We start from the raw sequence: 13,609 nt of genomic DNA on the forward strand, positions 1-13,609 counted from the left end.
AACCCCTGTACATGAGAGGGAGCCCAACCAAGATCAGCAGAGTGCCTGTCCAACACATAACTGACCACAGATGTATGAGGGAATAAGATAAACGGTCTTTTAAGGTCTGGCAGGCCAGAGGGAGGAGTGATATATGATTATACTGGAACTGGAGGGATGCTAGAACAGTGAATCACAGAGAAGAACATGGCAGCCAAAAAGAGCAACATGAAAAAAAAAGCCAGGGAAGTAAAAATATGGGGAAGTACCATAATATAAAGGAAGTGAGGAAAAATGACTAGAGTTATAGATGCAAGTGTAATTAAGGACAGAGAGCACTGATGGATATTTCAATATTCTGCTGGCTGGGACCAGTAAAAACACCCTGACAAGAAGGCCAAAAGGCCAGTCTTCTCAGATACTCATGGGCAATAAAAATGCATAATGTTTTAGACCATTACATATAGGGTTTGCTGTGACAGCTAACTTCTTCTATGGCCTACTTAGGTGAGATATACTTCCACACTCGCTTATCCTTTTACAAACCCCACTCAACCAGATCTTAAGATTTGACAGTTTGAACTTAGTTCTAATTTTTTTTAAAGTTTCAGAGTCAGGCAACTGAATCAGATCCCTTAAAAATTGAGCTTAGAGCACAGTAAGCTAGAAATGAAATGAGAGTCCAAGGCTAAGAAGAGAAAAAATATGGTTTAAATTCATTGCAACAGAGAATTGGATCACTGTTTGGATTGATTTATATCTCATCAGAAAGGGCTCACACATCTCTTTGTATTGTCATTTACCAATTTGAGTGGAAAAACTGATGCCATGATTTAATGGTACACAGCTCAAATTGTGGTTATAACTCACATTTCCATCCTTCCTCGCCCATTATCTTCTATATTAATTCAATCACATAAGTTAGGTGGGTTGGTGGGGAGACCTATTAAGTCATCTTTCTTTTCCCCAAGAGCCATATCTGAATTTCTACCAATAGTAAATTTTCAAATGCTTTTTCCAATAAAGTTGAAAATGGCTTGAGCAATGGTCCACCCTAAAAGCTTTAACTGGAAGTATATTCTTTAAGCACTTTACCGGGAAAGAAATTAATGCATCAAAAATAATTGGAGTTTTATCTGACCAAAACCCACACAAGCAAGGAAATTCAGAGTAATGGTCAGATTTTCTTCCCTTTCTGCCTTGGTTTTTGCTTTGTGTTCCGCTACAGAGATATCAGATAGCTCTTGGTGGGGCTTGAGAACACATTAGGGTTAGGGTTAGATATCACAGAGTCAGGGACTACTTGAATTACATGGTTGATCTGAATTTCTTAGATATGGCCAAATCCTCAAAAGTTTATCAAGGTCAGAAAATCTAGATGATTTGTAAGAAGGATAATTTTAACTAGAGAGAATCACAATAATTGTGTTTTGTTATAGCTGAGCTCATACAATCATCTTATAGACCTTATGAGTCTCAAATTCTGGGTTTTGGCCTTACTTCCATTGCTTCAACTTCACATAGAATATGGTTATTCTAAAAATATCAAAATGGAATAAGGGAATCCAGTATGGATTAATTCCTGAGCTGGACTGTGGAGATGGGAACACTCAGGTGGATGTGAATCCCATATATGGGTAGCATGATCTTGGTTAAGATTACCTAAATATTTGAAATCTCAATTTTCTCATTTTTAAAATGAAAGGAATAAGATATTTTCATTTAAAAAAGGTCAAATGAGATAATATATGTTAAAGGAGATAGACCAATATTTCCCCAAGTGTGTTCTGCCTGATGTTAATAGGGGTTATGTATAAAGAAATACTCTCTATGATCAAATAATTGTAGAAAACAGTATCAAGTAAAATTAAACAGTCTTATGTGCTGTAACACTTCTCAGAGTTTTTAATGTACTAGTAGTCAAAATGAATCTCATTTTCTAGATTTATTTAACTGAGATACCAGTGGGAAAGGTATTATGGAGAAAATAGTAAGTGGTATGAAGTGTTCACTTCTTTTTCTGTTCTCTTGGACTGGACCCAGTGGCTTGGTAAGCTCTAAGTGGGAGAGTTGTTTTCTAATTTTCTTTGTCCCTTCTCAAATTTCCTACAGTGATGAGATGAACAAAACAAACCTAGTCATCCCTTTAAATGTAAAAATGGATCATCATGTCATACCATATGATGCTTGTCAGTATTTCAAAAATTCCTGTGATTAAGAGATTTAAATAACACTGAAAGGTGAGATATAAAAAGGCCTAACTACCTACCAATTAGAATGACCAAAATCCAAGATACTGACAATACTAAATGCTGACAAAATATTGAGCAAATAGGAACTCTCTTTCATTGCTGGTGAGAATGCAAAATGGTACAGCCACTTTGAGAAACTTTCGGTAGTTTCTGACGAAACTGAACATACTCTTGTATGATCCAGCAATCATAGCTTTTACCCAAAAACCTGCACAGGGATGTGTGTAGGAGCATTATTCATAATCGTCAAAACTTGGAAGCAACCAAGATGTCCTTTAGTAGATGAATAGTTAAGTACACTGTGGTACATCAGACAATGAAATAAATACTATTTTGTGCTAAAGTAAACCAAACCGACTAGACTGGAAATAAAAAAATGTTGTACTGCTAAATTTATTATTATTTTTTTAATGTATTCTTAATCATGTGTCCTGGTCAGGAAGACCTTCTCTATTCTAAGATTATAATAATTTTATTTGGGCTTTTGTTGAGAATATTTAAGGATTTATTATTTTCATATTTAAATTTTTTGATGTACCTACAATTTATTTTGGCATAAAAAACAAAACAGGGATTCAACTTTTATTTTTTCAAACAACGTTTCAGTTGTTTTAACCTCATTTATAGGTAATCCTGCCTTTCTCCATTGATGAAAAATGCCCATTTAATTTTCAGTATATATTCAGTTCCATATCTGAATTCAGTTAATTTATATCCTTCTATTTATAGGAATTCTTATCATTTCTTTTAGATTGGGTTTCCCAGTAATGAAATATATTTAAAAATATATATTTTTTAATATATTTTATTGATTTTTCACAGAGAGGAAGGGAGAGAGATAGAGAGATAGAAACATCGATGAGAGAGAAACATCGATCAGCTGCCTCCTGCACATCTCCTACTGGGGTTGTGCCCGCAACCCAGGTACATGCCCTTGACCGGAATCGAACCTGGGACCTTTCAGTCCGCAGGCCTATGCTCTATCCACCGAGCCAAACCGGTCTCGGCGAAATAAACATTTTAATAGAATATTGTGTTTTATATATTCATTAGAAGAATAAAATTTCAAGCCTAACAATTTACTATTCAAATGTTTAGGCATGCTTGAATTAGAAAATTATCTATGTGTGTGCTTTAGAGAGAATGGAGATTGTCATTTCACTGATACAAGGATTTCCCAGCTGCAGTTAAAAAGAAAGACTAGTAAATGGTTATTTCCATACATTCCAAGACTTATGTCCACAACAGGTAGTTTTGTCAGTTTGCTATGATTCTAAAACTTAAAGTAAAAATAAAAGCAATACAAACTTTATAAAAATAAATAATATTTTCCTTTACTAACTGACAACAGCAAAGTCAATGCAATGGACACCATTATTCTCCTAAGATTTCTGTGTGGGGAACCAGTCTTACCATTCCCATTTAAAGATGGGTGGAAAAGGTAAAAAGAGGACAATCTGATTAAAACCAAAAATGAATCCATGCAAGGACTGGAAACAAAGCCTCAAAGAGACGTATGCTCTCGACAGCTATCCTCTTGAAGAAAGCAAGGTTGATGCTTGTTTGGCTTACATTGTTTTCATTGCTGATAAAGAAAATAAACTTAAAGATCACAGCTAACAGTGAGAAATGGAAGAGCATGTTCAGCAAATCTTCCCCAAATGGCTTAATTTTACTTCAGCATTCAACTGAGGGTAAAATGATCCCTTAGAGATTATTCAATCAGATAAATTTTAAATAAATCAAACCGAACCTTAGAACTATAGGGTAGGGCCAGGAGGATCTTCCTTATCTTTGCTTAGTTGCAATTATGCCTGAATGTTTTTACCATTTTCAGGTAAGAACTTGGGAGTAGATTCTAATCTAATCATTCTATATATGGAAAGGCACAATAAGTTATTTCCTTTTTTATTACATCTTTTCTAAATTTTCTTCTTTCCCCAACATGAAAGTGCCTATTTAGTTGTTGCTTTTCTCAAAGCAGAGGATAATTCCATGCAGGTAGTGTAGTGTAGTCACTATCTAAACCCCTAGCTTTTGATGAAAATCACACAAATTCAAAAATGAATCTCTTAAGAACCTTGGTTCTTTATTTCTTATTTTCCTCTGATGCTTCTCGTCTGAATTCATACTCTATCTTTATCAGCAATACCACTATTATCTACCCACTTCCGAACTCTCATGCATTCAGTGAAAGAAATCTAATCCCCAAAAGGGACAAACCTCTAGTCTTTTATATTTGTTAAGACAGCTGCAAGTAATTGTTTAGTGTCTGCGTTATTTCCTTTTCCATTGTCTCCAATTCCCCCTATTATTATTGTAAGTGCACACAATTTTTCCTTGATGTTTGTCCCCTGAAATACCTATAGTGCTTACAAAACATTTAAAAATTTTCTTTATTATAATGTTCTGATAATGTTCTGTTTTTTTTCTAGTGCTTACTATTTAATTTGCATCCTTTAATTTTTTATTGCAATCCCTACTTTATAAACCAATTTTTTTCCTTTTACCTTAATGATTGTTGTTTAACTTTCTTAATATGGGCTCAAGATCCAGAAGAAAGAAACAAACCACCTCCCCTATTTTATCTTAACTGCAGCAGCTTTGTCTTAACTTCAGTCCCCTTGTGACCCTAGGAGGCCTCCTTCCAAGTGACCAGCAAAAGTACTAGGGTTCCAAAGTTCTGGGGAGCTTCTTTCCCTTCTCCTTTATCTCCCCAGCCTGAGTATGCTGTGTGCTGGCTGCCTGCCAGGCTTTAGCAAGAACAGCATTGCCACATATTAGGATTCCTCTATCTTGGGACTCACTCTAACTTGCCTAGTTCTGGAGGCCCTTAGTTTTTGCTTAGTTCTGAGCAACGTTCTCCCAGATTCTCTGAAACTCTGCTGATATGTAGTTTGTAAACCTTGCGCCTCATTCAAAACACAAGCTGTATCTTACCAGGTTGAGTAGCCCAGTTTTGTTTCAAGCTATGCGAAGGAAGCACCATGTGTCCCACATCATCTGTATTCTTGACACTTTATCACTTTCCATACCAGCCTGGTGGATCAAGAAGTGGAAGTCACATAGAAGAGATCTGTAGACCTCCCAATAAGTCAGACTCGATGCTTTAGCAACATGCTTCTGCTTGTTGCTATCTACCTCGCAGCCTTGGCCCATGACATCCCTCTCTTGGTAATGCCCTTCCCCCTTAACATTTCAGCTCATGTCCCACTCATTCCTTATTTAAATATCGTTCTCATTTTCATCAAATATGCATGTACTTAGTTTAAAAGGCAGCTACTTCTGTCAGGTATGTCAAGGCCAATAGCAGTCCCTAGTCTCCTTTTCCTGATTCCTTTCGGAATTTACATTTTACACATTGTTGACTTCCCAGTATGGAAGGTAACCATTGGGTTTTCCCTACTGCCACTCTGCCATATTTTAGGGTGCCAATATGGTATATTATAGCTGGGTTTGGTAAATTTAGTATTTATGTTATTATTACATCATTCAGAGCTGAATTATGGTCAACTGTGATCATGTTTCCTTACCTGTTTCTCCCCCTACTCCCCTACCCCCCCATGAGACATTCGCTTTTTTGTTTGCTTATTTTTCTATACATTTTAAAGAGGCCAACCCTGAACACTCTGCCAATTACCTAAATTTCTCAGTGCTTTAATTCACATCTGTTATGCTAACAGTTTCTGTATTGAGCCCTCTCAAAACATTCTGAGTTGCTTTAGTCTGTACAGGTTGCCTTCTCTACCTGGTGCACAGCTGTCACTTTCGGATTCCTGTTTCCCATTTGCCACCATCGCAAGGATTCACCCTGCTGATCTGTATGGATCTCCTGCTCTTGTTTCAAGGTTGCATTAGCCTTTCATGTTACTCTGAGGACCTTAAAGATAATTTTTTTTTTTTGAGATTTTCTTCTTCTTGCATAGTCTGTTTCTTCCATGTTGCTTTCTTTCTGTTTATTCCCCTAAGATATTTAGCAGTCCTGGATGTCTCATATATTTAAGAGTGGGGGAATAAACCTTATTGAAAGCTCTGAGCATGTGAGTGGAACTAATTGATAGTAGTATCATTAAAGGGTAATTTGGTTTAGTTGATGTTAGAGAACTGATTTCAGTGCTATTTTGTTTTTTTCTCATTGACTGAACAGTTTCTCCAGAAGAGACTCTTGCAATCTGCTGCCTCGGGGGGTGAAGGCACAGCAGCCAACATTTGGAAGCTGAGTGGAGGAAGCCGACTAGAGTATGTATGTGTTAAATTTCCATTTTTCAGTAAAGCATACTTTCCCTTCATTGGTTCTCCCAGTCCAGAGATCCTGTATGTTATTTTTATAAAAAGTAAATCTCAATCTTCTGCGAAGGTAGAATTAGATTTCTTTCACAGTAGTAGCCCATATTCTTCACCCCATTTTGGATGATCTTGCCACTTCTTGGGACTATTGGAGATCTGATTTTAAGTAACTGTTTAAAAATGGTCTGATCTGTCTATTCATATATATTAAACAACCTTTAGTTATTGTAATATATTATCTATAGGTAGCTATACTGAATTTGCTAATGTTTTTATTAGGATTTTGTATCTATACTCCAGAGAGGGATTGACAACAATTTTATTGTTTTGTTTTATTCTTATGAAATTTTGGTAATCAAGTTTATCCTGGTTTTGGAAGTGTTTCCTTTTCTTGTCTCTGGAAAATTTGTATAAAATAGGTGTTATTTCTTTTTAAGTCGGGTGGAATTTTTATTACCAATTCAAGTTCTTACATAAATATGAAATTATTCATGTTTTTTCTTTTTATGTGTCCATTATAATTATTGATTTCATTTAAATTTTCAAATTTATTGGCACAAAGTTTTTCATAGTGTCTCCTTATTACCTTTTTAATTCTGTAGGGACTATAATGGTGCCCAATTTTTCATTTCTGGTATTGGTTCCTTTATATTATCTTTCTTTATCTTCACTTTTGATAATATATTTATAAATTTTATTATTATTTTTAATAAATCAAACTGTTGGTTTCTTGATCTTTTCTATTATGTTTATTTTCCACTTCATTCATTTCTTCTTTTATCCTTATTGTCTTTCTCTACTTTTTGAAGATGGTTTAATTTACTATTCTTTTGATAACTTCTTGGTAAGGTAATTTTGGTTCTAGGTTTTAAAATTTTTTTTCTAACAGAGGCTTTAGCTGCATTTTACAAGTTTTCATCTTTTTAAAAATTTTCATTTACTTCAAAGTATTTTCAATTAGTTTTTTCTTTTGCATATGTGTTTATAGTTATTTTGCATAAGTTCTAAACACGTAATGGTTTTCTACTTATCTTCTTGCAATTAATTTCTATTTTAATTCAATTGTGATCTAGAAACATAATATGATTTTAGTAAGTCCTTACAAAATTAGTTGCTATATTAATGTGTGACAACAGTTATTTACCTGTGGTTCACCTCTATTTCGCTCATTAGTTTTTCATTTTAACAGTTTGGAAGCTTTAGGTAAATCACTTCTCTAAGAATTACTTTATGCACTTTGAAATAGAAAGTTGGAAAAATGAACTCAAAATCCCCCTTTATAATTCAAATTTTATATTATTCTAAGTTACTTTTTATTCTCTTAACTAGATTTCAGCAACATGATAGTTAAAAGGAATCCATAGAACAAATATCATTATTTGTCCATACAACAAATAATTGTAATTGGCAAAATAGTTGGCATTTCACCAAGACATGGATGGAATTTTGTTTAATTAAGGATAAAGCATTATACTTACATTTTTAAAAAGGGAATGTAATAGTTAATAATGTATGCTGCCCTTGCCTTTTAAGGATGCCTGATTTTATGAGACCATGAATGGAATCATTGAACTACCCCAAAGAAAGCTGTAACCTTATCATGGAGAGCCTGAGTAAATCCAAGAAATTTTGGAAAATTACAAGAGAAAAATGATTCTATCACAAATTTTAGCCTCAAGTCACAGAGTGCTCTCTTCCAAATACAGGGCACTCACCCATTTTGTTCATAAGACTGTGCTTTACTATGACCAAGACACTGTTATCTCAGACTCTTGCAAATATTTCCTACTTGTCCTGTGGAAATATTTGCTGATTTTTCCTCCTCCTCCTCCTCCTCCTCCTCCTCCTGTCTTACTTAAAGAAAGGAGTTTGGATTAAGATGATTTGGTTTTGTTTTGCGAACAGCTTTAAAACTTTCTGTTGTTATTTGTTGTTTTATTTTTCAGTTGAAAACAGTAGTAACTATCTTATAGTTTGTTAGGCATTGTACTAAGGCACACTGAGTTTTTTAGGCCTTGGGATACTTTTTGGTACATTGAAAATTGTGATCACATTTTATTTGATATACAAATATACATTGTAAAGGACCCCCTCTCCCCCCTCCCCGCTCCTTTTCTGGTTAATGTTGACCTTAAACAAATAGACAGCCAAATATTTCTCCAGCAAATCGGGTTTATTTGGGAACAACATCAAATTCCAATTTAGGACATGTGGTCTAATAGCAAACCAGGCACAAGTGCCTAGAAACAAAGGAGAGGAAGCTTTCAGGGAAGAGGAAGTTGGGAAAGCTGTGATAAACAGAGTTCTTCCCCTTGGGCTCCATGGGGATCAACTTTCAACATAGGGCATGAGAGCTCCCTCTTCTGACCTCCAAACTTCATTTTAAATGAGGTTTCTGTTTATTAATTTTCACATTAATTAATACATTCATCACCTCACATATTTTTATCTTTTTATTTTGATGAGAACATTTAAATTCTACTCAGTTAACAAATTTCAATTATACAATACAATACTATCAACTTTAGTCAGCATATTTACATGAAATCTTCATTCTTTTCATAGCTAAAACTTTGTATCCTTTTACCAACCTCTCTCAATTTCCCCCACCTCCTAGCCCTTGGCAACCACCTTTGTGCTCTGCGGTCTCTTTGTTATTCTAGAGTCCTGGTTGACTCAAGTAGCTTCTATTTGGTTTTACCTGGGAGAACCTTGGACACTGAAAAGCTTAAATTCCATGCTAGTAAGAAAGATACTAAAACTTTCAGAGGTTGGCCCAATGCATAGTTCTACATATAAAAGCATATTTTATTTTCTTAAGTAATAACGTATTTTTCCCCTTGGTGGGAGAAAAAGAAAATTTAAGTCTACAATTCTCTAATATTCCTTATTGCCAAACTCCAAACAAGGTAATGAATTCTTTCTAACAGTTTTCTTTCCAAGGCAGAGTTATTATCCTTAATAACTGTGTTATCATGTTATCAAGGCTTCTGTTATCACAGCTTCAGACTTGACCTTCCTAACTCCCTCTATCCAGCCTGTCCACAGCAGCAGGTAAGTTCTCAATATTGTTGGTATCTACTCTGTTTCCAGTGTCCTGTCTTCTTTCCTGGACTTAACATTGTAGAGTGTCCCTTTCTTCCCCAGTCTGCCTTTGCCTGGACTTAAAATTTCCTTTTTCCTTCTCCCCTGCTCTGTGGCTCTAGTCAGTAAAACCATCCCCATCCTTAGCCTTGGTTGCTCATCCTTCCAACTCTCTTTCAAAGTCCATGAAACTAAATCTCAGAGAAGTAAAGTGGGTAGAATCTCATCTTTTAGGGCCTCCTCTTTGCCAGGAGAAGAACTTGGACACAAATACAGTTGTCTTCCTATTGGCATTTCTTACAGTTTAAATGGAAGAAAATTTAAGAGGAAGAGCCTGGAGAAAAATGAGGCTGATTTGTTTTACTTTCAGGGTCCATATCTAGCTGCCACCTTGGGCTATTAATTTAAATTTCAGGAGCTTAAGAATCCATGACTCCTTGTCAGATTCTTTTAGTTTACTCTAGGGATTCATATCCTCAGAATTAGGAATGCTTTTCTGCCTAGGTAATTTCAAAATGCAAATAACAATAGCGACAACAACAGTACAAACATCATAACATTTATTGAGAAATAACTACAGAGCTAATCACTTTTATATGCATTCTCTCATTTACCACAACAACATAATGAGCTAGGTCCTTTCGTAATCCTCATTGGAAAGAAGAGGAAAGAGGTTTGGAGAGGTAAATGAATTGCCTAAGGTCACATAGCGAGCATATGTTGAAACTTGGAATAGCATCCAGTTCTGCCTGATTCCAAAGCCCTGCGCTTTATTACTAGGAGTTTTGCTTTTTTCTTTGCTCCATAGTTTAACATTCCAGAATGATTTCTGAGATGTGTGGTTTGGCTTTATATTAATGCCAAATTAGAGGTTTTGCATTAAATGGCTTTTCTTTGGGGGAGGATGTGACTAAGAATGTCTAATCAGTAGTAATATTTTACATATTTTCAATGTTTGGCCTTCATATTGAACCTGTATGGATGCCCGCTTTAAAGACGAAAAAGTTTGATTTTTAGGGAAATCAAGAAACATTCCCAAGGTCACATTCCCAAGGAACATTCCCAAGGTTAATATCAGAATTAACACATGAGGCACAACTTTTGACAACTGTTATTCTTCCTAATACGAGAGACTATGTTACTGCTTACCAGAAAGATTCCAAAGTACCTCTGAAATGTAATTTCAGCTGTGTTGCTAACTTTCATACCTTTTTGGAGATGATAAGAGGAATCAATCATGAGAATATTGCCAACATTTGATATACAGAAGAATTCCAGTTTCCGTTCATGATCTTGTGTGCCAGAGGCACTGGTATTTTGTAGGATTTCAGAAGAAATCTCCCCTTAGTCACCAGGAGAAAGAGAGCCTTGGATGCCTTTAAACCCACTATTCCCACCACACCCCTTGCACATTATTACGAAGTCAGCCTTCTGCAGGCTTCCAAGTGCAGCACCTTCTGGTGTGGCATTTGGTGCCTCTCCACCGAATCTATGGAAACTCTATGTCACAGATTTCAGTTTTTGTCAACTGTGATATGTTAAATTGTACTGACAAATCATTTTATGTCTATTGGGAGTGCATCACTTTCCCAGCTGTCGCGGCAAGTCGGAGTGATTTCCTGAGTGAGAACCTTGATTAAAGGGAACACTTTTTTTGGTGGTGCCACTTTAGACAAAACAAAGTACTGGCTCCTCAGTAGAACCCAGGCAATTCAAAAACTCACAAGCAGCATTTATTAGATGGGTTAACAACACTATTCTTTGAAATACCAGCACAGAATGTCACTGGGTATTTAAATCCTAATCAAGGTCATCCTAAGAAATAGCCTTATTGTATGATTGTCTAAAGCCACAGCAATGACAGAGCCTTCACAAATGGCTGATTGGGAAGGTGAAGTCATTACTAGAGTTTTATAGATATGTAAATAAAGCTGTGTTTGCAAGCTCTCCAAGTCAGGAAAAAGGAAGGGAAAAGAACTGGGTACTCTCTTAAACACTTGCATGTTATCTAATTTTCAATAATGAGCTAGTAAATCAGGTTCTGAGAAAAAGGAAAAAAGCCCCGATTTGTAGCTTTTGTCAATTTCTATGGCCTAAGTAGTGCCACCAAGGCCGATTTCAGGCTATCAACATGATGTCACCGCATATTAAATTTAAAAGAAATACACATATTTGTTTCTCATGAGCAATAAGAATTGGCTATTGCACTGAGCCCTCACAGTAACTTGATGAGGTAGGTATTGTCATCAGAGATGGTTAAGCCATTTACCCATCATCACAATGGCTGGGAAACTGTAGCAGTTGAATTGAAATTAGAATAGTCATATATGCCTGACCATGACTTTTATGCTGTATTCCACTCTGCCTGGGGGAAAAGTAGGTGTATTGAGAGCCCTCCCTGTGTCAGGCATTGAAGACACATTGCCCTGGTAATACCTAAACATAATGAAGAAGGAATGCATGAAGTCTCCAAACTTGGCCTTGTGTTGTTTCTCTACCCACCCAGGTGGGAAATGTGAAAGAAGTATTTAGGATTTCTAAGAAAGGTACAATAGAAAGAAATTCATTGAATTCAAAATGTAATGAAGTGGAAAGGTAACATCTGATGTATCTTCTAGGATTTCTTTTTTTTTTTTTTTTCCTGAATGTACATTGCTTAAAATAGTTGGGAACTGAATTATGTTCATAATGTTCTTGAAATGGTGAAGAAATAAATGTAATTATGTCCCCCATTCTCTGCTATTTTGCTAAGAAATTTGAACCCATTTTGCTTTTCTAGTTTCTCAGGAAGAATTTGATAATGCCACAGGATAATATCAGGGAACAAAAAATGGGCCCATTCTCAAATCCCACCCAAGGTGATCAAAGGTGTTTCATTTTATTTTGATTGATTTCTCATCTGTTCCTATCCCCTGTTTAATTGGAAAGAATTGGCAGAAAGTGCTCCGTGTCTAAACCTATTAGAATCAATTCCAAATTTTGTTTAGAAAACTTTGATGAGTATTTGAGCTCACAGTCTTAAAGAGGCCGAAGATACTGTACTTCTAATTAGGTTACCTGGAATAAATGATTTTCCTAAAATTGTGCTAGAGTCTTGAAAACATTTACAACATTGCTTGGTAGATGCTCATAGAGGATTTAATGCCTCAGTGGCCTGAAAGAAAGAAAGGGCCTCTCCAAGTGGCTAATTTACCACCTGCCTAGTGCTGTGTCCATGTCAGTTACAGTCAAAACAGCTAAATTGTGTCTTCGCCTGCAGTCCCTGGTCAAACTAATTCTGTCCCTAGGCTATTACAGCATCATGGAGAGACAGGCTTAGGGGTTCAGAGAATTGCAACTGTTGGTGTAAATGATGGTGTCTCTGGATTAAGCATAGAAATTCTAGGAAATCTAGAGGTTTGTGTGGGAAAAAGAATCTCCTGAAGGTCTTCATTTTCTGATACAGACTGTGTGTTTTGGTTGATCTTTGGTAACAAGGTCAGCAGACACTGGGGTCTGCTCTTTTTTGGAGTCAGTGAGGTTTGATGATGAAGGAGCCACCATCCCGTCTCTCAGAGCTCTAATGGGAAGCTTTCCCAAAACTTCTTGACTGTTCTTCCTGTGGGTTGATCTGCCTTGGCCATATAAAGATGGGTAAGGGTGTGGACTCTGGAATCAGAGTGCTTGAGTTCACATTCCAGCTGTATGATTTGGGACAAGTCACTTAACTTCTTTGTGCCTAAATTTTATCATCTGAAAAATTGGTACAGTAATAATTCATAGACTCGTATGTAATATGACTGGAGATAAATGCTAAATAGGTGCTCACCCAGCAAATCTGCCCAAACCAGGTACTGTAGCAGACGATGTTAATGTTGAGGACATATCTCCTTGACATTCTCTCTATATGGTAAAGACTGCTATGGCAAATACCAGCCAGATGTCTTCGTTTCTGTCCTGCCTGAATGACTAGCCAGTAGTTCTAAGTGCTCCTGGAATAAACCCCCAAGTCAATGATAGAAAGAATG

This window comes from Myotis davidii, unplaced genomic scaffold (assembly GCF_000327345.1).
Source record: "Myotis davidii unplaced genomic scaffold, ASM32734v1 scaffold98, whole genome shotgun sequence".
Taxonomy (NCBI): Eukaryota; Metazoa; Chordata; class Mammalia; order Chiroptera; family Vespertilionidae; genus Myotis; species Myotis davidii.